At 47.8% G+C, this 27132-nt stretch overlaps 2 protein-coding genes across 6 annotated transcripts in view; one reads left to right on the forward strand and one right to left on the reverse strand.

The window, feature by feature from the left end:
- LOC139059120 (uncharacterized) overlaps positions 1-27132 on the forward strand; it is a 724926-nt gene that overhangs the window by 180323 nt on the left and 517471 nt on the right. The gene's annotated exons all lie outside the window — the stretch shown is intronic.
- LOC139046708 (uncharacterized) overlaps positions 1-27132 on the reverse strand; it is a 208386-nt gene that overhangs the window by 110883 nt on the left and 70371 nt on the right. The window lies entirely within an intron of this gene.

The following is a 27132-nucleotide window of genomic DNA, read 5'->3' on the forward strand; positions in this document are numbered from 1 at the left end:
GGCAAAGCACGCCACGGGCTCTCTCCGAACAAAACTGCGCGTCAAGACGCTGTGACAGCGGACCCCAACCCGCAGGCAGTGAAATGATGGGAGAGGCATCCCCTCTCTATAGCGTCGACCGCCACCCCACCCCACCGCTCAAGCTTCTTGCTCCTCCACGATAGTCGCTTTCACCTCGAAGGACCCCAACCTACGGGCCGGCGGTTCTTGATCTAAGACCTCCGTTTGAAAGTGAAGCAATAATTCAGCAGCGCCGGCGTTCCTGCCCTCCTTTCGCCGGCGCGAGCCACCGCCGCCACAATTTCTGCTCTCGTCATTTCCGCTTCCGCTGTCCGCCGCAATCCTTTCCGCGAGTAGCGCGACCGCGAAAATGATGGAGAAGTAGCCCCCTCCCCTCCCCCCGACGTGGAGACCGCCGGCGTCTTCCTGCGGCCACGTCCGCTGCTGCCGCCGCCGCTGCTGCCCTTCCTGGTCTGACGCAGCCTGGAGGCCCGACGCCGGCGTGCCGATCAAACATAAATACGCGGGACAGAGAGGGACCGCCGAACCCGCGCTCCCTCTCTCTCCCCAGCATCGCCGAGCGGCAGCTCGCCACGCTTCACGCGGTGCCGACTTCGCTAGACATTCATAACGCCCCTCTATAGCACCGCTCGGCACCCGTGGAATTTCTTGTGCTGTTGCTTCTTCTACGGCATTTCGGTTTCCTTCTTCTTTCTGTTTATTAGCTTTTTTTCATCTCCTCCCTTTTTCCTGCGTTCCTTCCCCCCCCCCCCTACTTTCATCCCCTACCAACAAATTCCGCTTTCTTTTGTTGCTCCTATCCGCAATGCTTGTTCTCTTTCACACTGCTGCACCCTGTGTCCTCCCATACCCTCGCCCTGCCATTCGCTTTCCCTCGGTACTGCTTCTATAAGCGCCCTCGCCCGCCACCCCTCAACCTCACTCCCCCTATGGCCGGCAGCGTCGGAACTTGGGGATGGTTTCCTTTCTTTTCACGGGGAAGCTTGGCTTCTTTCTTTTTTTTTCTTTTTGGCGGGATTTCTCCTTGCGGGATAGTGTGCGGACGCGCAGGGTCATTTATCTGCGGCGGGAGGTGGCGTGAGTGAAGGCCGCGCAAGAATAAAAGTGCTGCATGCGCGAGGCTCTCCTCTGTCTCGCGTGATTTTTGTTTATTTCGTTTTTTTTTCGCTTAGAGCGAATCGACCATCTTAGGAGTGTGCAGGTGGACTTTTCGTCCTCTCGTCAGCCCCGAGGCTTTTGTTGATTACCGAGCAAACTCAGATTAAGGATAGAACAGCTGCTGACAGATTGTTCTTCCCACTAACTTCGCTTTCATTGTACGTGCAGCAGTTGGCACGCATGTCAAACGTCGTGTGTGTGTGTGGCGGGGGGGGGGAGGGGGAGGGGGTAGGGTAAGCTTACACGCGCTCTATATTGTAGTGCCTTTCTTTTCTACATGAGACTAATTCTCCCACCCGCCCTGGTAGCTTATTCACAATGGCTTGGCGCTGCATAGTTCGAGTTTCCGGGTTGACTAACTGCTACGTCAGCCGCATTTTCAAGCAAATATTGTCGCGTACTTTGACTTCACGTTAAAGAGCCCCTGGTGGTCAAACTTGTTCAGGAGTCCATTACTACGACGTGCCTCATAACCATATCGGGGTGTTGGCACGGAGACCCTATATTTCCTATTTATTCTTTATGAGATGTACACATTCCTTATTTCGCCGAAGAAAGCGTTATCTGTGCCATTGGAATATAGAGGCAAACTTTCTACTCAGCCATGACTTCTGTCTTTCAAGGTGTGTTCTTCTATAAAACTTCAAAATCGTTTGAATGTTAAGTAGTGATTTTTTTTTTTTTGGGGGGGGGGGGGGCTAAGACAGTAAGAATTGTTTCCTTCGCCATCTACTTTCAATTCTAAGTTATCACTACAAGACCCTGCATCCGAACAGAACTCTTAGGCTTATGCGACCATGCCATAAGCTGTTATCAGATTGTGTTCATCACATGAGATAGTACTTTTCTTAATGAGTTTAGAGTAACACGTGAATATATATATATATATATATATATATATATATATATATATATATATATATATATATATATATATATATATATATATATATATATGCATGGCGAGCTTGTTAAAATCGACGCCGAGTGGCAAGGTGAAAGCCCCGAATGGCAGCCGCTGCTAACTTTTTACCAACTTCCGCAAACATCGCCACTTGATTAACGATGTAACTCTAGTATCCTGCATACATGGGTCGCTACTTTAAATTTGTTTCCTCATAGATGCGTTTACGTACTGAATTAACATTGGATACGGAACAGGCCACCCGCTTCCACTACTACACGCTGAGTTCACCGCAGATTTCACTTCGTACCTGACGTCGGAGGGCACTGCAGAGTTTTTTTTTTTTTTCGAAAGGGCTCACATTACTTCCGTTCGTACGTAAACGTCCCTCCATGAGCACTTCAGTTAATGAACCGCGTTCTGTTGTAGCAGTCATTTGCTTACAATACCGTACAATCGGTAGTTTTCAAATCCATTATTCAACCCCGCGCGTTTTTAATATCGCGGGGGAACCGCGGAAGTTCGTGGCCACCCGCGTCCGCGATATCAAGGTATAAGCCAACAAGTCACGTTGCGACGAGCAGAGTGAATAAATATGCATCGGGTGTCACACGCGCTAACGAGCGCCGCTTTGTAGTCGGATAACGGCCGGTGTGCTGTGTCCTCCTGTCCACCTCGCGTGTAAACACGGGGACCTGCATGCGAGCCGGAGACTGCGCGGTGTACGCGTTGGTGTAGGCGGGGGTGCTGCCCGCAAACGAGCCATCATTTGCATTCCCTCTCTCCCGCGCTCTCCTTCCTCCACCAGCGAAAAAAAAGAAAGTTTAGCCTCGCCCAGGGTGAGTGGAGGACAGGAGGCTGAACGTGAAATCAAATATTAGAGAGTTTTTAGACTCCCCATATGCGGATTGCAGTTCACGTAATACTGGATTACTGCAGACGTTAGCGGTGAGCTGTCGGGTCGATGGCGTCATCTTGCGGAGGCGAGTTTAGCCACAGCGGACACATCGTTATTGTTTGGCCAAGCGTGTTCTAGTTAGCTGCTGGTGTTAAGAGCCGTGAGCGAGTTAATCGTTATATGTAGTATATAACTTTTCTTTTTTTTTGCCCTTCGAAGAAAACACCCATGGAGCAAATAATTTCTTTGTAAAAAGCGTTACACAATGTAGCTACCAACGTTGCCACCGCAGTCCACGTCTGGCTTCCGCAACCCCGCGTTCCGTGAAGGGCACTGCGTTTGAAGGCAAACTAAATGACTGCATGAAATAATGCCCACGTTTAGCTCGCCTGCAAGCGTGTTAGCGTTAAAGGAACACCGATCTTGCAGGGGACGTATGTATAGTAGCAACAATGCCAGCAATTCCACCTGGTGGCTCAGAGAATGACGAGAGAGTACGCAAAGCTATAGTACTAGTAGTTAATGACGTGCTCTAGTTAACAGCCAGTGTAAAGCGTTGTTAGTGGTAGAATCGTTTACGTGCGTTACCTCTATGGATTTCCTTCGACGATATTTGTGACAGACCACGGTCAAGGGCGTGCACAAGCAAGGACAGCGAGAGGTGTAGACAAAACGAGCGCTTACCGAGGATTCCACTGAATTGAAAGAAAGCGCTCGTGTTGCCTATATCTCGGTCTGTCCTTCTTCTTGCGCGCGCTTGACCGTGTTCTGCTATGTGCTGTGCCAAACCAACTCACCCCAAAAGTCGATGGCCTCGATCATTAAGATGCACAAACGTTTATCGAACGCATTGCAGTCCACAACCGTGGCCACAGCCGTCACTGGCTCGAAAAGCGATTCGTGCACTAGTGCGGTACTTGAAGTGCACGGGCTTAAGAGACCGCTTATAGTGTCATTGTGTACGGTGTCCCTCCCACACGTACTCAGCCCTTACTCTCTCCCTTTCTTCCTCTTTCTATTCCCCTTTCCCCACCCCCAGTGTAGGGTAGCAAACCGGATGCTGTTCTGCTTGGCCTCCCTGCCTTTCCTACCCTTGATTTCTCTCTCTCTCTTGCAGTCAAACAAACTTTCACAGGATGTCGCTGCCAGCTTTGCTACTGTTCGCGGATCCGGTTTCCCGGTAATGGGAGAACCGTAAGACGTTCGGGGACCAGCTGAAACTCTCCATTAGAGGCACCGTCGGGCTTTGAATGCCCTAAAATCAGCCGACTCGTGCATGAAGCAAGGTAGCGCAGGGCTAGGTGGGGCGGCTGATTAGGGTTCAGTATTGAGTTCCGACCACCTAAAGTCGCTCAGTAGGTAAGCGAAAACCTGCGTACACAAAAAATTTAGCGTTATTTCGGGATTCCACTCCTCTCCACCTTTTCGATCTTTCTTTCTCCACACATATATATATATATATATATATATATATATATATATATATATATATATAGGAACACAACAGATTCTTCCATGCAGTGGCAGTTTGTTCGTAGGATTTGCATATTCTCTAAATATGGTACGGGGGCTCCAGCTTGCCGTTCAAGAAATTAATTCAATAAAATGTCATGCGTAAGGTCGTTATTTCCGAAGCAGGACATTCGCTTTTTAACCATTTTATTTGTTAAGTACTGCCTGCGGCTGCCTAGTTCGTTTGGGGAAACACACGTGGCGGTGGCTGCATGTTTTTTTTTCTTTCCATTGGTGTTTGCCTAAGCGATGTAATCAGCACACGCGACTCATCTCCGTCATCGACTAAAGTAGCCTGATTTTAAAAGCCACTGTTGCGACAGCGAGGTATACAAGAAAGAAAAAGAAAAGAAAAAAATGAAGGAAAGAAAGCCGTGCTATAGTTGCAAGCCATTTAAATGTTCTTGTGACACCTACTTTCCAAAGTGTGCCAAATGATCGCTAGTAGCATGCCCCAAGTTTGCGAATGCTTATCTCGTATGCAGATAGGACAGCCGCTGCACGAAAGCAGATATGTCGAGCACGACAGCCTGGAATAAATGCTGATAGATCGAGATAAACATAGTAAAAGACGCACGCCATGACGCCCAGTCCGTTTGTTCCTTTTCTGTAAAGCTTGCCGTCTAGCACAGGGGTATACCGTGTGTTCCATCTTCGAGGCTTCTGTTTTCTCATGGCACGACCAACTGCCGGAACTGCGCGCTATCCCGACTGGGCACGCCGGTAGGCCACGCAGGCTAAATCGATTCGGCAGTTTTCTACGTCTCGTTGCATGCTGTGCAGGCAATCTTGATGGACGTCTCCGTACGCGCTGTACCGTTAGGACAACCGTGGTAACAACCGGCTTGTGTGTGTTTATATTTTGTCTCACTGCTTCTTCTTATACGACGAAAACAGGGTGGCCTAAAGAGGACACCGCAAACGACAGTCGAGTCCAAGAAAAGCAATAAAGAAAAGCGGAGACTATTGCCCTTCTGAAGAACTTTGAACAAGAAGTTGAAGTAGTCGAAGAAAGCACGCGAGGACGAAAGCAAAGTTACAGAAGCAAGCAAACGCGAGGCGAATCTGCTGGGATATAAGTTTTTGTTGCGGCCGTGGTAAGGCACGTGTTTCATGTAGAAGAATAAAAAAAAAGCCGTGCGTGCGACAAACCACCGACTGCTGTCGACACATCCTCAACTGCGCTGTTATCTGAACCCTCGCTGGCTGTGAAAGTCGTTCTTATAGAGCACGGGTCCTTCCAGTGTATATATCAGCTACGCCTTCTCAGAGCGAGACGTATATCCCACATGGCAATACGCTGCGCATAGTGTGGTGACTACCACAGTAGTTTGACCAGTTCCTGCCCGACAAAAGCTACAGAAATTCTGAGAATTGTCTACTAAAGCGTAAGCATGGTTTGGTTCCGCTGTGACATCGTGTTTGCTTAGTTTTGCTTATTCGCTTGCTTATGCGCGCTTACCCATGGCCTTTCCGGTGGCAAAGAATGCTTAGGCTTTAGTGGGCAATTGTCGGATTTTCTCGCCGCATCCGGCCCCTTCAGTGCAACCGTACCAAGTGGGCTGGAACGCCGGGCACGAGCGTGCCTCGAAGGAGGAAAGCGGCCGAAAGGAAACACCCGCCACAGCAGTAGCACGTTAGGTGTTGCGTCAGCGGAGAGTGCATTGCCGCGATGCCATGTTACACTCGACGTCGCTCTCGCAAGACTGTGCTATGTGCGCGTTCCTTGCGCAGGGTATGCTTTCGCCTGCATTCTGAATGCGCCTGCGTAAGGCCCAGTGAAAACGCGCCAAGCTTCTCAACACGCTCTCTTGCCCGCGAGGTGTTCCTTGCTCGAAGGACGCTCAGCAGCAGTGAATTGAACACTGGGCCGCTGCAAAATCTCAAGTCGGTCTACAGCCAAATTGCAGTTGCCCCCCCCCCCCCCCCCTAATTTAACTTGCTCCACCCTGCAGATTTCAAGTTGGCCTAACCCCAAATTTAACTGTCCCACCCGAAAATTTCCAGTTGGCCCACCACCTAATTTCAGTTGACCCACTCCCAGATTTCTGCTTGGCCCACCCCCGAATTTCAGTTCACCCACCTTTGAATTTCGGGTTGGCCCACCCCCAAATTTATGTTGGCCCAACCCGCCGCGGTTGCTCAGTGGCTATGGTGTTAGGCTGCTGCGCACGAGGTCGCGGGATCGAATCCCGGCCACGGCGGCCGCATTTCGATGGGGGCGAAATGCGAAAACACCCGTGTACTTAGATTTAGGTGCACGTTAAAGAACCCCAGGTGGTCGAAATTTCCGGAGTCCTCCACTACGGCGTGCCTCATAATCAGAAAGTGGTTTTGGCACGTAAAACCCCATAAAAAAAAAAAAAAATATGTTGGCCCACGTGACATTTCAAGTTGGTCTACCAACAAGTGTTAAAATGGCCTACCCCAAATTTCAGTTGGCCCACCTCAAATTTCAGTTGGACCACCTCCAAATTTCAAGTTAACAAACCCCCAAATTTCATTTGCCCCACCCCTACTATAAGCTTCCCTACGCATTTTCTCAGGAGCCATATGTAGACTGTTATCTCTCTGGCTATTCTCTTTTTTTTTCCTTTAAATTGTATATTGTCGCGTAGAAGCTACCAATGATCTACTAATACCCTATCATATTGAATAAATATTTTTGCAAATTACGCATTTTCTTGCAAACATGAGGCATTACACTTTTCGCGTGACAGGGCTGGGGTGCTCACCAAAAAATGCTTGCACAATAATTTAGTGCAAGTGCAGCCATGGTCCATCCTTCGGCACCCAATGATGTGATCTACGAGCTAGTCCCATCTGCTTCGATAGTATACCACTCTGGGAAGGAAAGATTCCCGCACTATTTTCTAAGCCGTCTTGCCTGCGTAGGTCCACGAAAGCCTTGTTGCGCTTTTTGAGGCTTACTGGACTATACTAACGCTTGGGACTTTCGGCGAACATAACATCAGCGAGCGTACTCGCACTGACTGCCTGTGTCATTTCAAAGCGAAGCTTTCTTTGTGAATCCCCTTGCGCTTGTTTTTTTTCTGAACGTGGCTGCTGCCTGCTGCTGGTGCTGCTGCCCAATAGCTCACACTCGGCTGCGGGATGGCGGCGCCATCTAGGAGCGATGGTTCACACTACTACCCCGCAGCATTTGAAGGTAGATGGGGAAGCCGGCCTCTGCATGGCGGCTCATTGGCCGCTGATTGAGAGGGTGAGGGGGCCGAAAATTGGGAGCCGCGATGACACGTGAGCAAGGGCACCGGAGGAGATGGCTCCACCTTACGCATGTGCTATGGCGCCCGGCAACCGCGCGGACGGTCGCATCTGCGCCTCCAAGGGGAGGTCGGGTATTTCAAACAAATGGCGCAGAAAGCCATCAAACCATCAATCCCCATAATGCTCGTTGCGTTCAAAGGTGCATTACATTGTTCAGGGTATCCTTGAACCAAATGAGGAGGTCCGCATGAACACTGCATCGCAAGCTTTGCTGTGTACAGCTTCCAACATCTTTCCTTTTCCTTACCCGCCGTGGTTGCTCAGTGGCTATGGTGTTGGGCTGCTGAGCACGAGGTCGCGGGATCGAATCCCGGCCACGGCGGCCGCATTTCGATGGGGGCGAAATGCGAAAACACCCGTGTGCTTAGATTTAGGTGCACGTTAAAGAACCCCAGGTGGTCAAAATTTCCGGAGTCCTCCACTACGGCGTGCCTCATAATCAGAAAGTGGTTTTGGCACGTAAAACCCCAAATATTATTATTATTATTTCCTTTTCCTTATCTAGCTCGCCCGTTCCCCAGTTATCAGGTAGCGAACGGTGCACGACGTTCCCTAACCTGTCGGCTTCTTTTTTTCCTGTTTTGTCTCCCTTTCTCCGTTATCAGTGCTTACGGACTAGAAACGCTGATAGCACCTTGATGTGACACGCCAACTCCGAATGCGCCAGCAGACAGGAGCAACGAAAATTAATCTGACATGACATTATTAATTTTCTTCGGAATCAGGTCCGCGCTAGAGGGTAGGTTTAAGCACACAGGAAACAAGAAAGAGGTGACACGTGCTGCGTCAAGCGTGTGTCGTCTGTTCGACGCGACGCCAGCGATTATCTCGCCGTTCAGCAATAGAAGTACCGCATCCTTCCGCACCGCCAGCCCAGAGAAGGGACACTCTATCAATTGCCGCCTAATCTAGAGAAACAGCATCACTTCGTCGTGCGCGGGACAACAGGCTTAGTAGGACAGGCGCGTCGCAACTGAAGCCAGAGAGCCAGCGAACAAAACGGTACAACAGCTCCCTATTAAGGGTCGCCCTAACAAGAGCGAGTACTCGTCAGGAACGACTCACAAGCGAGCTATCTTTCTCTTGTTCCTTACTCTGTCCCACAGTATACTTCTTGAGGCAGTGCGGCACGCTCCGAGCCGGCGTAACGTCTGCGAAGCCTGCGCCCGGTCAGGAAGACAAGTCCCTTGATCGATCTCAGAAGCGTGGTGGTTAATTACCGTCCTGCGGCGAACCAAAACAATGTTCCCCCGGTCTCCATGGTTGACCCGCGTCGGCTCCCCGGTCGGGGAGACTTAGGGTTCGGTCCTCGGTGGCGAAAGCCTATACGTCTTCTCCTAAATAGGAAAGAACCCAGGCAGAGATCCGCAGCTGCTTTTCGGCTTTGTTGTTTGCCCCCAGAGCCTTCCTCACTCGAGGCTTACCCGCTCTCTCACGGCATTTACCGGGTTGGGATGAGAGATCCGGCAAAAAAAAAAAAGAACTATGGGACGAACGAGAGACAACGCGAGAGCCGCAGACACGCACCTTCACATGACCGCGCTCTACGCCGGTCGGCTTGTGGCAAACGGATAGAAGGGGCGCACCGTTAATTCCTGACGGTGTTGGCATTCCAACCGGGTCCCTTCATTACTTAGGCGTCCGCGGTACCCGGAGTTCTGGAATTTGTCTTATTGCTGCCCGAGCAGATCGGAGAAGAGTTGCGGCAAGATCCTTCGGGCCGGTTTTGTCGTCGTCTCCGTCCGCGCCACGCTCTTGGCGTGCGGAACGTCGCCTAAGTGCATTTCTCGTTTATTTTTTCTCCGCCTTTTGTTCTCGTTCTCTTTTGTGCACGTGACGCGTTCCTTATTTCTGGTGGGTCTGACCGTACCGCTCGCTCTCCTAGGAGAGCGGTCAATATTAATTTCTGGCGGCGGCGTTATGACCTGTTTTGCGCACCCATCAGAGGCTTGTGTGCGGTGGTGCGGTGTGTAGGCAAGTTCTGTTTTTCTTCAACGAGATAAGTGCTGCCCTAAATATGAGCTAGGCGAGGCGGCATTAACTGCAAGATTGGAGCAAGTTCGATTGCCCATGTTTCGGGTAACCTTGCGCAATACCCCTCACTAACAATAGGAGAGAGTTACGCTGCAAGCGCAAAGAAAAAAATGAGAAAGAATGCTCATGCGCTTGGTTTCTTACGTTAGTGTGAGGGGAAAGTAACAAGTCGGTGAAGGAGTCAGTGAATGAGCGTCAGTTACTGCTTAAGATTTTGCTTGTTTTGATGCGTTGCACTGTTGCGGCGAATAAGCTAGCTTTGATTCTAACCAGTTCACTTAAATTGTTCACACACAGTTTGTATGCTATATGTTTGTATGCGTCAGCGCCCCTGACTATTAAGTGAATTTTGTATTGTATACGCCCGAATAACCTCTTTTCAGTCCTTTGTTATTTTCTTTCTCGACCTCCTCCATTGAGGGCAGCTTAATAGCAGCGACCTACTTAACCTAGTTTCCTGATTTTCAATTTAATCTCTATATTCGTGATGCCTATACCATTGTATGCTTAGAAATGATCTTACGTACCCCAAAGATACACATGCGACATGACACTAAGTGATTTGAGAAGCATTAACGCAACCAGCATTGAAACTGTAATGATGCGTGAAAAACTTTAGACGTCACCAGTACTGCAATGCGTAGATTAGTTTTTATTAGTTTCTGTTATACCAATAGATGACCGTCCCATTATTAGAGTCACGCAAGCGGGGCCAGCTTTGTCATCTGCAAATACAAATAAAGATGGTTCATTTCTTTGAGGGTAAGAGTTATGTTATTCATCTTGCAACTGACAGGTATGCTTCTGTCATGAACCAGCGAAGATCGCTGTTTAGGATTAGGATTTCCCTATGACTTGTACAACGCGATCTCGGCATCCACACAAATACAAAAATAATCACAAATCTGAATAACGTCTGCAGAATATACACCAACGGTTGGCGATTGGTTAGCTTCCATCGATGAATAGACAATGAACGAGTTCAAAAAGAAATCACTCGCACACTGTGTTCATGTTGTGAAGTTTATGGAAAGTAACGAAGTGTCGAAGTCTGTGAAACCAGCGGATAATTAAGCCAAAGAAATCATAGAGGAAATTGACGATTTCCTCTTGAATTATTTGTGAACGAGTGTCAAACTGTCGCTACATCACATTCTTTACAAAGGAAAGGGGAGATGAAAGTGAAAGAAAATACATGGCATTCCCACTGCTGGGAGTCGCACCCACAACTTCTACACGATGCGGGCTGTACTTTAGCAATAGACCTGTGGGGATGACTGTCTATATTATGCTGGTTGTTTGCGGTCGACAATCTATAAATGACGTTGTACTGGGTGAGATAATCAGCGCATCTCAGGATCTTGACAGGTGGATTTCATAATTTTCTCTCTTTGATGACACAATTTTGTGAACAAAGCAACTTTTCCAAAGGCAGAATTCAATCATTGTATCTAAAGTAGAACTGCAATTGAGCAGTTGCATGAGGCACATTGTTAGAAAGGGAAAGTGCAGAAGCTCATAATGCTACAACGATGTATTTGCATGCAGAGGCACCTGCTCATCTTCGCTTACGTTGTGGTGTCATAGTTATTGCTTGGCTCCGCAAAACAATGTGCTTGCCCGTGCAGATGTATTTGCTAATGTATGGCCTCCGGCACACTCAAGCTACGGTTTTGTAGCTTTTAGTTCGCCGTACTTTCCCACTTTGTTGTACAGTATAAATCAAGACATTTTTCAAAAAAAATTATGGTCGTCTCATCAAAATTCCTTGAGCGCATGCGCGCGTTTCTACCCCTTCGCAATTTTACAGATATTTTTGCAGAGCAAGCACACATCGCTCACCGGAAACAACGTGAAAGAGTGAAAGCGCATAAATTGCGCAAAATCGCAAATGGCGCACCAGGATTTAAAAAAAGAAACCCAAGCGTCAGGACGAGAGCAAATTCCCTTCCTGTTACGACCGAATGAAAGAATCGCCCCAGTGGAAAAAAGCTACCACACGAAATTTCGTACACCCACTTGGGCTTCACGAAGCTTCGCATTTCTGAAATATTCATCTCCGGATATTCTCTGGTGCTTATTTTGGCTTCCGAATCCGCCCATTCGCATTGTACGCGCCAGCTCACCGTTTGCTGCTCCATATCCCGTTGCCATCTTTCTTCTCGTCTTTGAAAGCCACTGCCTTAACGAGGAGTTGAAAATGAAGCAAAAGGAGGAAAATAAAGAAAATTAAAAAACGATTCCCTTCACGTGTTCCAACCGGAAAGTGTGCCCGGAAACATGGGCACACAGAAATGGACGTTTCACTCCATCCTCCCCTCCTTCCCGGAAAAAAAAATTGAATGGCACTCGCATTTAAAAGAAAATGCAATACAGAAGTACTACGATGCAGTGTTCCTTGTACAAAGCTTGCACAATATAGCAAAACGACAACTATGCAGCGCCATCGTGTGCCAAGATAATTTCTGCAGTCAAAATTTTATGACATGAATCTGGGCGTTCGGATAGCGCGCAGGCAATTCTACGCTCTTTGTTAGAAGCCGCGTATTCAGTGCGAGACTACCCTAGGTTTTGTGGAAACTGAAAACTGCGCGTTTTGTCATACATGTCGCATTGCTCTGAATACTACGGCAGACCATTTGGCAAGAGCGCCGAGCATTGCGGCTTTAGCCCAACTGGCAACAAGAGTGAGAAATTCAATGTGGAATTTAGGCGTTAAATGAAAGAGAAATGCGTTAGCATTACGTCGAATCTCTTTTGAGCTCCCGGATGTGCGATTTAAACCGCGTTCGCCGCATCGTAAGGCGCTGCTGAGGAGCTCACTCGACGCGCGTCCTGCCTCTTCGAGAAGCGAAGTGCAATGGATGGTGGTTGGCATCAGACCACCGTCAATTGCACAAACACATAGTGGGTGTCCCACGTAAATTTAGTCAAATTTTAAAAGTATGCAACTGCCACGTAGCTGTACAGAATCAAGGTAATGTTGTTAGCCGCCCCTTCGAGATGCCCAAATTGTATTTTTTATTCTACCTAATAACATGATTAGTCCTATTTAATCATGAAACTCCCCAAATATTATAATTAGATGAAAAGTGTCACTGAGAAAATTGTAGAGCGATATGAAAAACTCCCGATGCAACTTTCTGTTGATCAATACGTATTAAATAACAGAGTTTTTTTCCGAGCGTGAAAGAAGCCCGCAAATTCGCGCAAAATTGCCGCGCGACTGGGTGCTCGAGGCACTTCACGCGTATTTGCGGGCTTCTTTCACGTTCGGAAAAACACTTTTATGTGGCACGTATGGAGCATCAGAAAGCTGTACCGGGAGTTTTTAATGTCACTCTACAATTTTCTCATTGACACTTTTCATCTAATTATAATATTTGAGGAGTTTAATGATTAAATAGGACTAATTATGTTATAGGTAGAATGAAAAAGACAATTTGGGTATCTCCAAGGGACGGCAAATAACATTACCTTGGTTCTGTCCAGCTACGTGGCAGTTGCATACTTTTAAAGTTTGGCTAATGTTAGCAGGGACACCCAGTATATACCGGGTGTTTGAGCTAACACTCTCAAAATTTTAAAAGGTTGACTGTGGCAGATATCGCAATTCTGGTTCGTGAGCTTGTATACTCGAAGAGGTGGACATTATTAGCAAAAATAATCGAAATGCTTAATTGACTAATTAACAAAAAGTGACTAATTACGTTTTTAAGAGATTAACTTATGGCCTATATTGCCTTTTACAAATTCTAGACGTGCAGTTCGCAAGGCGGATCGACCTCGAAAGAATTCTCAGGGTGACACCAGTTTCGCGATGTTAATTCCCGCACTTTGCGGACAAATGCGTTCGCGTTCCAGATACTTTCTTTAAAAAGAACCTCGTTTTATGCATTGAAGCACAAAAGTTCTTCAACGTCATTATTCACCCGAGATTCGGCATTAGGGTGTAGCCGGACCATAAGATGTGAAAGTACGCATAATTATTTAGATAATTTCTATGTAAACATACAAGATAGATGAAGTTTCCTCAAATGAAGCTCGATGCACCTTCGCTCGTCGAGAATGTTTTGAGTAAAGCAACCTGCCCTCCTCGATTTCCGCGGGATTTATTGATTCAATTCGTTCTCTTAGAGTTTTCCAATGCTTCTCGCTGTAAAATAGTTTGTCCCGCGCTGACCAAATACTAGCATGTTGGCTAGCTGAAACGGCAGACCGGGTCGAGGAGATCAGCGACCCCGGGTTTGTCGGCAATCCAGGAGAAACTGTCCTTCGACTACAAAGTTTTCTTTCCGAGAGCACTGAAGTGGATCCCGTTGCGGCATGCTACTGCAGTTAGGATATGCTTTTTGTTTCTTTCCTTTCCTTCTTTTCTTCTGTGTGTGTATACATGAAGGTTCAGTGCTCAGTGACTGAGCAGTATGGGGGCCGGCGCTACTTGAGCCACCGGTAAACACTGGGTGATCGGTGAGGGGGCCGAGCGCAGTCACGATGCATAAAAAAGAACCTTCCTTTCATGTGACACAAAAATTCATTATCTAGTTGTCCCCGGTTCCCACCATTGGCGCAAGAAGTTTGCCGGTCGGCAGTTTGGTGAACTATCTCGTTTCAATTGTTGATCACTGTACCTCTGAGAAAGAGAAAGAGACAGATAAATATTGTTTGTTAATCGGCAATTAATTATGATCGTAATCTTCGTGATCATGATGATGCTCGGCGGCCTTTGTACAGGTCACCTCTTTCCGGCAAACATAAGCTTCAACGTGCCTTAAAGTAGAGCGCCCACAACCACACCCTCAGTCCGCGCTGGTGTTCCAGGACAGTCCAATGTATGGGCCGCGTTACCTGGGGATCAATTTCTAGGGCGTCATTCTATCCTATCTGATTCGGTTTGCCAGCAGCAGGTTGCATCATTGAGGCGACACTGTGAACGCAGTAACTCGCAAAAAGTGAAAGTATTTACAAAAGTGGTCGACCAGAATACGGCCTTGGTGCACAGCCCCCAGTACTCCCAGTTTGTAGGCATCAGGTAGCTGTGAAATGTGCGAGTAAGTGGCGACATCAGTTGGCGTCATTGCGCAACTTGGCTATGCCCTTGTCCCGGTCATTGGCATTAAAAGAGTTTCTCACGTTTTTTTGTGCATGAGTGTACTGTGTTCGGGAATTGCACTTGCTGTAACAGGCTGACTTGCTACGAAGTAGGGCCGGCAATAAGCCCCGCGAACACGGAAAGTGCATTCGAATCGGTTTGCTTCTGCAGGATTTCTTAGTTGTGCGGACCAGCGTACTATGTGTGACTTTGAAAGGGCGCGAAGGGCTGGTCTTCTTTGATGCTGCCAGTGAAAAATAGTTTTCCAACTTGAGCTATGCAACTGAATGACACGTTGGCACCTTTACTAGCATCGGCTACTTCACTTCTAAGGTCAAGCAAAAGCGAGAGCATGAAGAGACTGAGAGTCGGATATCACGAACAATTCTAAAGATTTATAGAAAAGTAAAGAAAGGCACATAGGAGGGTAAAGGAACACTCAGAGACCCACAGTTCCCAAGACGCAAAAGAATTCGAAAACTTTCACATAGCTTGAGAGTTTCGCAGATGCGGTGGACGAAGAATCTACACTTATCTACACATGAAGACACAAACTACACATAACAAAATCATACGTGCGTTACAAATATACAGACGGGAGCTACCCGTATTTCCGTATACGCTATATTACCCGTATACGCTATATTAAAGAAGTATAGTGGCTTCATTCCCGAATATTTTAAAATCCACAAGTGCTCTTTTCTGTAGGTTAATTGTTGGCCACGGACCAAGTATATTTCTTTTTCTGCTTAGAATTGTTGGCCGGTGGTCTAGCAATGCCACACTAGCCTTTAGTCTTCGCCTCGCATTATCGTGTCGCTGGCACCAAAGAAGGGGGTTGCGTACATCGCCTATGTTTGCTTCCACAGAGCGCTATCAGATTCGTACTTTAATGAGAATCACAATACGATTAATTTGCTTGGTTTTTAGGCTGTGTTAGAATACGGTGTTTCCAAATGTAGCACTTACTAGTTGAAGAATAGATGTATAAGGTGCCACATTTTTGCCTACTAAGGTTATATGGGTAGTTGACAAGTACTTCGCTAGCTCAGGGGGAACCGACCTTGTGATGCAAAATGATAAATATTTGGGCCAGTTGTTACACAAGGGCGCAGATATGTCGACCATTTGTACATATTCAGCATTTTGCTCCGTTTGCACAAGGTCACAGATGGAGGCTTACAAACCAAGCAAACGCTATGCGATATTTAAATTGCAGTGCTTCTGATAGGATGTCTGTGAATTCTGAACTGATTTTGTGATGCAAATACGTAGGCAGTGACTTGTCTAACAATGTTATGACCTATTGAAGCGTGTACACTTAAGCAGAACTCTCATATACTGTTCTTTGTTTGTAGTTGCGAAACATGAGTTATTTAGTTTCCCTCAATCGACAGAAGTGTCGACAGAAGGCTGAAGAACCACTACGATGATTCCACAGCCATCACTATTTGTTCGCAGCAGGAAACATCTGTCATGCAGGACGATGCAAAGATTTGTGCCGAACGTATCCTATGCATGCGCGCACGTCCATGAACCCTGTTGACAGGCGCTTTTAGCTTCCGTTAGTGCGCTGCGTCCATAATCAATTGATTCATAGAACGAAATCGCTTTCCTCTGAATATCGATCGATGAGCCAGCCGTTTCCTTGGCCATAACTTACGTGCGGTCCTCGTATGCAATGCTTCCAGAGAGCACCGACATAGTAGCGCCGCTACACGGCTAAACGGAACGCATCGTATTGAATAAACGATCGGTATAGTGGCGCTTAAACTTCAATGACACCGATCGATGCGCAGCTCGCTCATCAAGTCAGGATGTTTGGCGTGCTCTTTACTAAGATCGCAGATGATATGATAATCGGCCCGAATTGTTTGCTCCACATGGCACTTTCAATCGATCTTATACGCGAAAAACGGGCATCAAGACAGGCTGGCCATCTCGTAGGTGGACCACTGTCATGCTCAGCAACAAGAACAAATGAGGCGAGAGTGCTCTAGCTGAGCGCAGGGGTGTGCGGGGCAGAGCAAGCGGCGGCCCGAAGGGAAGGCGGATACGCGAGGTGGGGTGGGCGGGCGGGAAGATATCAAGAATGCGTTCCTCTTGCGACCGAGATGACGAGAACAGGCTGTCCAATCGATTCGATCGGGTTTTAGCCGCGGCAGGCGCGCATTATTTACAACTAGGCCATCGCCTACCATCTGAAAGCCACGGCTATGCAGCGAGCTGAGCAGTTAGGGCGGAGGGAGAAAACATGGAAGAGAGAAGGAAACTGTACGGCTACGGAAAACAATAATGGGAAAAGGTCGTTCCTATGCGCTCGATGAGGAACAGAGGATCGGGAAGCAGACGAAGTTCGGCAAGGAGTAGGGGTTGGGGTGAGGACGGTGACTTTGGGGAGCGAGGGGGCGATGGTTAGAACAGAACTTCTCGCACCCCTGCTAAAAGCAAAATAGGGAGCTGGTACTTGGTTTATAGGAAGGAGGGAGGGAGGGCCAGATGAGGTCGGCCACCGAACGCGCGTAGTGGTCGCGCAGCAGCAGCAGCACAAGAAGCACGGCAGATTAAACGGGGCCAGCCGCGACGCTCTACCGAGAGAAGGAGACGCCGAGTGTGCTGCATACTAAGTAAAAACTCCATCAAATACACGTGCGCTTCGTCGACGACGCCGTCGGACATAGTCTGCCGCTCCTCCGCGCCGTGTACGGCAACGCGCTTCAACAATCGCGGACATTTTATTGCTCAGCACCCCTTCGCGACCCCCCCGCCCCTCCAGCCGCTGCCGCCAGCGCCCTCCCGCGACTTGATCTCGCATGCGGCACAGCTGTCGCTTTAATGAGCCTTCTGGACTTGTTCTCTCGACCTCCGACGTTTCTCTCCTTGTTCCCGTCTCGGTTCCCTCATGAGCGTTTGCCACGGAGGACACAACGGAGCTCGAAGGCGTCGAGGAAGTGCGCGAGAAGGCGGAAGGGAGAGTAGGGACACGCGAGGAACTTAAGTGCGGCACCAGAAGAATGCTGTCTTCCTCTGTAAAGAAAAGAAAAGAAAAAAGAAAGAGAGTGGAGTGATGGAGTCTCTCGCGTCGCTCGGAATGGCAATCACCGTGGGCCCTGCAAAAGAAGTAATTGCTCGAAGCGCCGAATGGGGGTGGGCTGCAAAGTTTTGAGTCGTCTGCCAAAAACCTCGTGGTGTAGCCAAGTGCTTGCCTGTATTTAAAGTGCCCCTCATTTATTTCAGCGCCTTTCTCTGGATCTTCGTTGCAGTTAGTGGCCCTGCAGCCTAGATCTGCAGCGCAGTCGCGTATTGGACGACATTCTTCAATAACATATTTGGGCTTTCTTGACAATAATCAGGATGATGAACTTGCTTGCACCGCTGCGCATCCCACATCTATGTCGCCTTCATCATCCCCCATCACATCTTTACGTCCCCGTCCCCCCTTTCCCTTCGCAGAACAGAGGGTAGAACGAGGTAGCTCAGGACGACCTCTCCTTCAAAGAAGGTTTTTCTTATTTTCTTCAGGTATATTTAATACAGGCTCAAGCAAAGACAGTTTCACTCACTCACTCACTCACTCACTCACTCACTCACTCACTCACTCACTCACTCACTCACTCACTCACTCACTCACTCACTCACTCACTCACTCACTCACTCACTCACTCATCATTCATTCATTCATTCATTCATTCATTCATTCATTCATTCATTCATTCATTCATTCATTGAACAAGTTTCTTCTCTGTTTTCGACGATAAAGAAAGTACAGCACGTGCTAAAAGCTGGAAAGCTGACAAAGCGGACAAAGTGAACGTGCCGGCAAAGCAATTTCAAGCAAACGAAATTGAATACAGCATAATGAGGTAGTCCGCCGGATGATACCTTACGCCTGTTCTGTTGTCTGAAGTTGGCAAGCGGCGCCAACAGCTTGCCCTACATGTCCCTGCAGGTGAGGTCACTTTCGACCACCTCGCGCTCCTCATAAGCATGCACCCATACCTGGCTGCACGAGCGTTTTTGCATTCCGCTCCAATAGTAATACGGCCGCGATGCTACTCGGAACTGAACGCTTGACCTGTTAGCCGGCAGCAGGATGTCATATATTCATTCAGCCACCGTGGTCGGCAAATCCTTTATTCCAGGGGAAAGCGGTGTATACATATGATACCAACATCCGGGTTTTCCTCTTGAGATGGTGTAGACGCTGTAGCTTCCCTCAACGAGTTGTCTTTCTTTCTCATGCTTCCTTTTCGCATTTTTAAACTGTGTGCGAGCAATGCAGTGTCGTGCGCTTCCATTCATTTATCGAAAAAAAAAGCTCATGTGTTCTCTCTTTCATTTTCTTATCCCATCCCACGAAGTACTGAGTTTTTAATGGCACCCCCAAGCTGCGCCGTAACGCCGGCAGTACGAGCAAAACAAGCGGGCACCTCTGTAGGCGTCCAGACCGAGTTCAGAATAGCACGAAATTTTAAGGGTGGGGGAGCGGAGCCGTAATGGCAGGCGGGAGGGCAGGAGGAGACGCGCACGTTAAGGAAATGAAATTTGCTTGTCCTTTCAACTCTTTTCGGTTTTGTCCTCACTTTCTTGCCTTCTAATGAGCACGAAAATGTACACTAACTCCTGAATGGAAAGAAGTAATGTGCCGAGGGAGCGGAAATAGAGGTTTTGCTTGAAAACAGGGACAACAACGTAAACAAGCACGCGCTTGTTGCATTTAATTTCTGTCTGCTTGCGTGCGTTCGTGTTTGTGTTCCGTTCTGTGTTCGTCTGACTTGGACCATAATAATTCGCAATGGACCCGAGTTTCCTGACGCGGTTAAACCACGCAGCATCACGGCACACGGTGGCGTCCGCACCTACGAATGTCACCAGTTATAACGAACATCTTTTTTTTTTCAGCTTTCTCGGTATATTTCATTGCTTGCTGAGGGGAGATCTTGCCTTTTTCGTAAAGAGAACCGCAAACTCGGACGGAAAAGTAGTCAGCCAGAAGTCGCATAACGCGGGTGCGTATCCCCATAGCCGTCCCTAGTGTATGAAGAGCCATTCGTTAGAGTAGAAGCGGTAGCCCTTCCCTTTCCTGTTGCTTGTTTCTACGCTCGCGCGATGATGCAAAGCAAAAGCCACGTACGAGCGCGCAAAAAAAAAACTTATTTTTAAGGGGACCCATTACACGATAAGAAATAAAAAACACGCCATTTCTTTCTCGCGGTTTTTATTTTAATGCTCTTATTTTTCTGCCGGCGCAAGCTCATTTGGGCCGTACTTGATAGCACGTTGCCGCAACCACCTGTTTTCGTTGGGGAGAAAGACAGAAACAAACAAAAAGATATTAAAGTAAAGAGAGCGGCAAAACAACAAAGACAGCGCACGCAAAAGAGCCAGCCTAAAACGCAGCCCGATCCTTAGAAAAGTGCCTGTTTGCCGTGGCACCCATTCGGAGCCACAACGGCTCTAAAACCCCGCCGCTGTTATTCAGAGAGCCGGCTGAGGTTTGCTGTGCCCCAGAACACCGATGCTTGGAGCGCGAACAGACGTGGAGTGCCGCTGTCATTTTCGCGTTTGCCTGTTTTATCGAGGCCGTAGCAGTGCCGGCTCGACCGATGCGGCGTGGAACACGTTTTCCTTCGAATCGCCACCTATTTTCGGCGAGGCGTGCTTGTATGTTTCGAGGAGGCTGCAAAAGGAATCGAGTACGGCTTCTTGTTTGTTCTTTTTCAGCTTCGGAATGATGTTTGACGCGTCACTCGCGGTTGCACAGCTCGCGCCCCAACGCTTGCTTATGCTGCGAGCCTGTCGTCGTGCCTTTCTCGAGATATAGGCGTAGTTTCTCGTCAACGCAAAAAAAAAAAAAAAATCTGCAGGCGTTCGCATCAGGCGAGAAGTCTTCCGGGGCTGTGATGGCTTTTTGTGTATGCACACCCCCAAGTTTTAAACTACTTCGTCCCGGCATGGCGGAATGCCTCGTAGACGCGTCGTACTGGAGGTGTATAGCGAAAAACAAAAAGAAAACTGGTCATGGTTGCGTCCATTTCATGAATCAAAGCAAATCGCACTTTCGTTCAGTATCAAACAGTGATGGCAATAGGCTTCGAAACACTGGAGGCTACACCATTTCTCACACTCCATCTCCTTTCCGTTGGATGAATCTTACGCCTCAGCAGTATTCTGTCCTCTGCTTCCTCTCTGCGTGCTAAATGAGTCAGCGCTTCTTTTGATATTCTCGCACAATGAGCGCTTCACACGACGTTTTCAACAAGCACATTCTTAAGGACACTACCACTCACACCTACGATCACATTTGTTCTGGAGGGTGCCCATTAGCTAGGCACTCCTATAGGCATGTCATGACGTGTGCTCCTCGACATCACAAGGGCGGAGCCCTCGCATTTATTTTCTCTTTGGTGGCAGCAGTTTCGCATTCGTCGCAGAACATATTTCAGTACCATTCAACAGAAGAAGCGTAGAACTATTCAGCACAAACTTCAATCGGTGCCGAATATTGACGCGAGAATTGCATCCAAAGTTCCACTGCTTGCCGGCAGTGGCAGTTCCTTCTCCGGCTCTCAGTGAACTTGATCCGACATGTACTCGTGTTCTGACAGGCAAGGTCAACGCAAGCCACGACTACTACTTACGCATGAAAGCGAGTCAAGAGAGAGAAAATAATTCAGAGAAAGGCAGGGAGGTTAACCAGAGGTAGTTCCGGTTGGCTACCCTGCGCAGGGGGAAGGGTTAAGGGGGATAAAAAGAGAAAAAAGCTAGTCAAGATGTCCACGAAAGCCATTACGGTGAAACACTTCTTTCTTTCTTTTCATCTTCGAAGGTGACTTTTGGTGAGAGCGTGTTCCGTTTCACAAAAGTAATGTATGAGCGTGTTTGGAACGAAATTGATCATTTAACTTCCATATTTTCATCTCACTCAGATTCCTAGCTCGAAAGACTACTGCAAGCACTAATCCCGCACATTTACGACTCTGCATACGCCCCATAGACGCATGTATAAGCCGGCTTGTATTTCACTCGAAATTTTTTTTCACCGTGTTCCTGCTCCATTTGCGTCCTGTGTCTCGGCAGCTGCGTTAACTCAGAGCTGACATTCCATGTCCCTCCGTCTCGACTAACGAAATCTCATTAGCATCGAAGCCTTCAATGAATGATGCAATCCGCAAGTCTCACATTCGCTTGCTACATTTTTGTTTCTCGGAGCTGGCAGTCACTTTTTTCTTCATTTAGTTTTACCGCACACTTGCCGTTCGCGCTTCACGCTGGTCGGTCTATGCGCGAGATTTTTTGCCGTCGCAAGGCCGGTCCTTTCCTCGCTCATGGTTCCGCCTGCCTTGTTCGTTTGTTTGTTCATTTGTTTGTTTGTTTGCTTGTTTGCTTGTTTGTTTGTTGTCTGCTTAGTTTTTCAGGTAGTCATTGGCATCGGAGTATCCAACGCGACTGGTCACTACGACGAATCAGACGACCGCTTACGGACGACCTTTCGGCTCATTAGAACTTACACCGAGTAACAGAGCCCCTCATTCAACTCTCACTGCTCTCGCTTCCTCCTGCTCCTCAACTGCTTCCTCTTCGTTGCTCGCCTCTCAGGTACTCATCCGTCACGCTTTTCCTTAGGACCACGCGACCAAAAGGAGTTTCATTCTCAGCGGCTGCAGTAGTTCTGTGGAGTTCCGCGCTGCCCCCGCTGCCTGCTTTTGCGAGGAAGAACACGCAGCAAAGAAACGGCAAACGAACGAAAATCGCGTCTACCGCCGCGCCTCTGTCCGGCGCACTGTTCTCTGGGTGCCGCTTTCTCTTTCTGGGGAAGAGACGAAGCATTTACGTCTTGGGAACTGCGGCCGCCGTGCGTCGTGCGGCCCCCGCGACAAGGGTGTGCACTTAGGAAGGTCCATTTCTGCCTAAGCTCTCTCCTGTGGGTCGTAGCGCGACCTCGTCCGTCATCAGGCGACACACTATCCCCATTGGCCGCCGCCGACTCTGTTACTGGCCGGGGGGTGGGAGGTCGCTTGGTAGCAGATGGCTTCGACGGCGTCGTCCGAGCTCCTCCACTGATTCCTTGTCTTACTCGGCTGTACCCCGGCCTAATATAGAAAAAAGATGGGAAAATCGAACCGACGGAGCAAGAAACTAAAACGCCTCCCACTCTTGCGCAACACTAAAAGTTCCCTTATCCGCGTCCCTCTCGCTTGTACGGTTCTCTGGGGTGTTATTTAGCTCGGTGAAGGTTTGACGCTGTTTTTGTTACGTAGCCTGCGCTGCATCCGGTTGGCACCGGTGGTTTCGAGCGCCCGCAAGGGCAGTATGCGACAAAAGTCGCCTGCCTGTACCGCGGGGCGTTCCTTCCCATCTCGGTGTGTTACAAGAGCACGTGAGAGGTGGGCGCGGGCGATGCTCGTCGCTTCATCACTTTTCCTTTTTGTTGTTGTTGTTGTTTTTGTCACTCTTTTCTGGTCCTTCCCTCGCACCTCGCCTTTCCCAACATCGACTACTACGGCGAACGTGTAGACACGACTTGTGCTTGAAAGACAAATTTTGTCCCGCCGTGGTAAAGCGCGCTGAAAACTCGCTTCCCCCATTTGTCTGTGCAAGGCTTGCTTTTTATTCGCCCGATTTACCTTAATATTTTTGCCGGTGTGTTCTCCGTGCAGGAAGGTAATGCGTGCGTCATAGCTATGTTTCTGGCCTTGAACGGATACCTTAGCGTTGCCCTTATGCAATTTCTGAACGCCTAATGTTAGAGACTTTCCTAAGGTGTCCCGGACCTTTCTGAGTGAGTAAACGGTACAAGATGTGAGCCACAACATATTGCCTGTATTTTCCAAAAATACCAAGACACCTGAGCATTCTTTATGAGCTGAGAATGCGAAAGCATTAATTTCCAATTGAACGCCGCTGATCCGTCAAGCGAGCGCATTGAGACGCTTGGACTATGCCTCGTGGGGCCCTATAACTTAAAACTATTTCAATATGTTCTTGTTCCAATCTCCTGACATCAAATTTACGCAACCACTGACGCAAGCATTAGGCGGTAACCCGCAGCGTTGTTTAGAAAGCCCCAATCAAACGCACTCATCGTTTATAGGAGGCCATGTTTTTTTGCCTTCAACGCGAATGGCATTGTCTACAATGACAGACAGACAAAGAACTTTAATATTGTCTACAATGAGCAGATTTTTTTATCAAATTGGCTGACAAGAAGCCAGGAGCACGCTCTAAACTGGGAAGGGTGTGGATGGGGCGAATCCAGCGCAGTGAAATTAGATAACCAGACGAAAATGGTGGTGCCAGTGTCTTCGATTTGTCGACTTCCGCTTACTTAGCTTGTGGTGGCTGGTGAAAAATCACGGCGGTGTGCAACATAAGGTTAAAAATGCCGTCAGGTTGGATCCTCAGCAAAGAAGAATTGCCAGAGCGATGTCGTATACGTGCTGAAGGGGCTCGACAACCCTACACTGTCAAGCAAAGAAATTTATTATGCGCAAATAAATCCATGCCCCCAGGCAACTCCAAGTTGCCAGTGAGAGAGCGATGCGCGAGCAGCCATCTTTTCCCTTCGGAATAGGGCAGTCTCCCGGTTATTCAGAAAGAAATAAAAAACATTCTTGTACGGCGTATTATGACGTGTTTAACGCGTACACGTCACTTCGACGCGGTGAGTTCTCGAGGTTTTGTGACGTGGCGTGACAGACACACAAGTGGGTGCAGCCCGAAGACGTTTGACAAATAGCAGAGGGCTAATGGCGAAAAAGGAGTCGAATCAGAAATAACTATTTATTTTTCATTCGGTCTAATCATGCATAATCAGTGTGCGCCCACCATATCATACGGGACATTTTCGCTGTTTGCATGACGTCGCGTGGCAGAAGGGTGAAGTGGGGGTAACCCAAGAAGTTTGTCACCAATTGTGGAGGACTGGTTCCAGAATTAGAATACAAAATTTTCGAATAGCCTTACGTTGTAGCGCCCCTAGATAGCCCAAGGCTGGTCCACTTCGATCGGCGACGTCATGCTACCTTGCCCGACTGCCATAGAATCTAATGGGGACTCTCCCGAGTAAGCCGCGGTGATTTTGACGTCACCGTTTTCGTCATGCTGGGCTTGGAAATGGGAATTTCGGTCCAAGTAGCATGATTTGATAAAGCAGAGTGCACAGCCTGCTATTTAGGAGGCGCTGCTTTAGCCCAGTGGATAAGACACTCTGCTCTTGAGCGTGGAGCCGTAGGCTCCAAACTCACTACCGCCAAGGTTCTTGCTTTCTAATTTATTCTGCTTTTATACAGCAATGCCTTTATAGCAATTAACGAGGCGAAGATTACCGAAGTGAGGGCGGGCGCGGGAAAGGAAGACGCTGAAACACAGGTTTCTGATAGCGAGATCGAGGGTGAAGTGGTGTCACGGCAATGCCCTCTGCCTCTGGCGCAACATCTGGTGCGCCATCAGGGTATCACGTGTCCCCTTTCGCCCACTCTGCTACGTCCAGGCGCACCCGGGACGTGGCGTCGCAACCAGCGGGAAATTAGGTGCCGTTTCGCTGCTTTCGGTGTTTTCGCATAAAAAAAAAACTGATACTAACTACGCTCGCTTGGTACACTTTCCCCCTCATACTCGCTCGCTCGTTCCTTCACCACGCTTGAAGACGGGTTGCACGCTTTAGCTTTCGTCTCCTTGTATTTTCTTTATTATTATTATTATTATTATTATTATTATTATTATTATTATTATTATTATTATTATTATTATTATTATTATTATTGATTGGATCAGTGTATTGTGGTCCTCTCTAAATCGTCTGTGCACGAGACTGCATCTTTTTATTTTTCATCGCCACGGACATTTCCGTAAAGCGTGCTTTGTGCTTTGCTACAGAGAACTGCGCCAGAGCTACCTTCAACGCATTCATACGGCTCCAGACGGCTTTGTTTCACAGGAATACGTCCATCAATATCCGCCGTGTGTAAGTTGTATAAATTATGTATTTTGAGTTCTTTATTATGGAAAGTGTAGTGTAGTCGCCTTTGGAAGTATCATTGTAATGGTCATCGTCATCATCATGATCAGCAGCAGCAGCATGTTTACGTTCACTGACAGGACGAAGGCTTCTCCCAGCGACCTCCAATTACCCCTCATTTTTGCCCGCTGATTCCATCTTATGCATACAAATTCCAAGGGAAAGGAAGGCAGTCGACAACGGCAGAAAATTGTGTGGAACGATGTGATGAAAGTATGGCTGACATTAAATTGCCTCACCTGACAGAAATTACTTTCGCGTAAGAAATCGAAGCCCATTTTCGGCACAACCGTAGCCATGCTTTCCTGACGAACGGTGTGGTTAGCATGTATTGCAGGAGAATCCATCGACTAAACGGAGTAGGGTAACGTCATGGGTCACTAGGGTCGAATGAATTATTAATGTTCACTTGCACAATGGTAGCTATGGGTGTAGGCATTGCATTAGGTTCGCCGTAAATATTTACAGTGTGTAATTAGCAAGATCGCGCAGTTCTTACATTACCATGGCTACAACTATATCAAATGCAACTAATTTTAAGACGACGCTGTGTTTTTCTACTGCTTTCTATCTACATGTAGCTCAGAAAGCTGTTCACTAGCCAACCATTAAGACGATTTGAACTAACTTCTTGCCGTGAAAGCAAGAAAAAGAAAAGGAGCTAAGTACACTCACTGCCATTATTCTTGATCTACTCAATTATTGTACAAGAGATTTTCTAAGAGTGCGAAATTCTCGAGGAATATTTAACAGCCCTGAAGTCGTCCGTAAGACCGCGAGTAAACGATTCGTTGTAGAGCCTTAAACCAGACGGAACCAATAATCTCAACTTGCGGTATACGTGTGCCCGTTATGTCTGTTATTTTAAATTTAAAGTAGCCTTAATCAAAATATAACTGGCGCAATCTAAACGTCTGATAATAACTCTTGTGCGATCTTGATCTTCCAACACAGGACATTTTTCATATTATTTCCATCTGGCCTGATTTTTGATCAGAAAGCAGATAAATATTGGGCTTAGATTTATATTATACATATTACAGTTTCAATTCTCATTGAAGTTATTTGACGAAACTTTGTTTCTTATGTTCCTAGTAAATTAAAACGCATCTGCACATCACATGCATTAAATATGCTAATGCCGCGCGGCCATGTTCCTTTTTTAAGCCTTTCGATGCGGGTCCTCGCAGCCCTATTTAATCATG

The sequence above is a fragment of the Dermacentor albipictus genome, chromosome 4 (assembly GCF_038994185.2).
Source record: "Dermacentor albipictus isolate Rhodes 1998 colony chromosome 4, USDA_Dalb.pri_finalv2, whole genome shotgun sequence".
NCBI lineage: Eukaryota > Metazoa > Arthropoda > Arachnida > Ixodida > Ixodidae > Dermacentor > Dermacentor albipictus.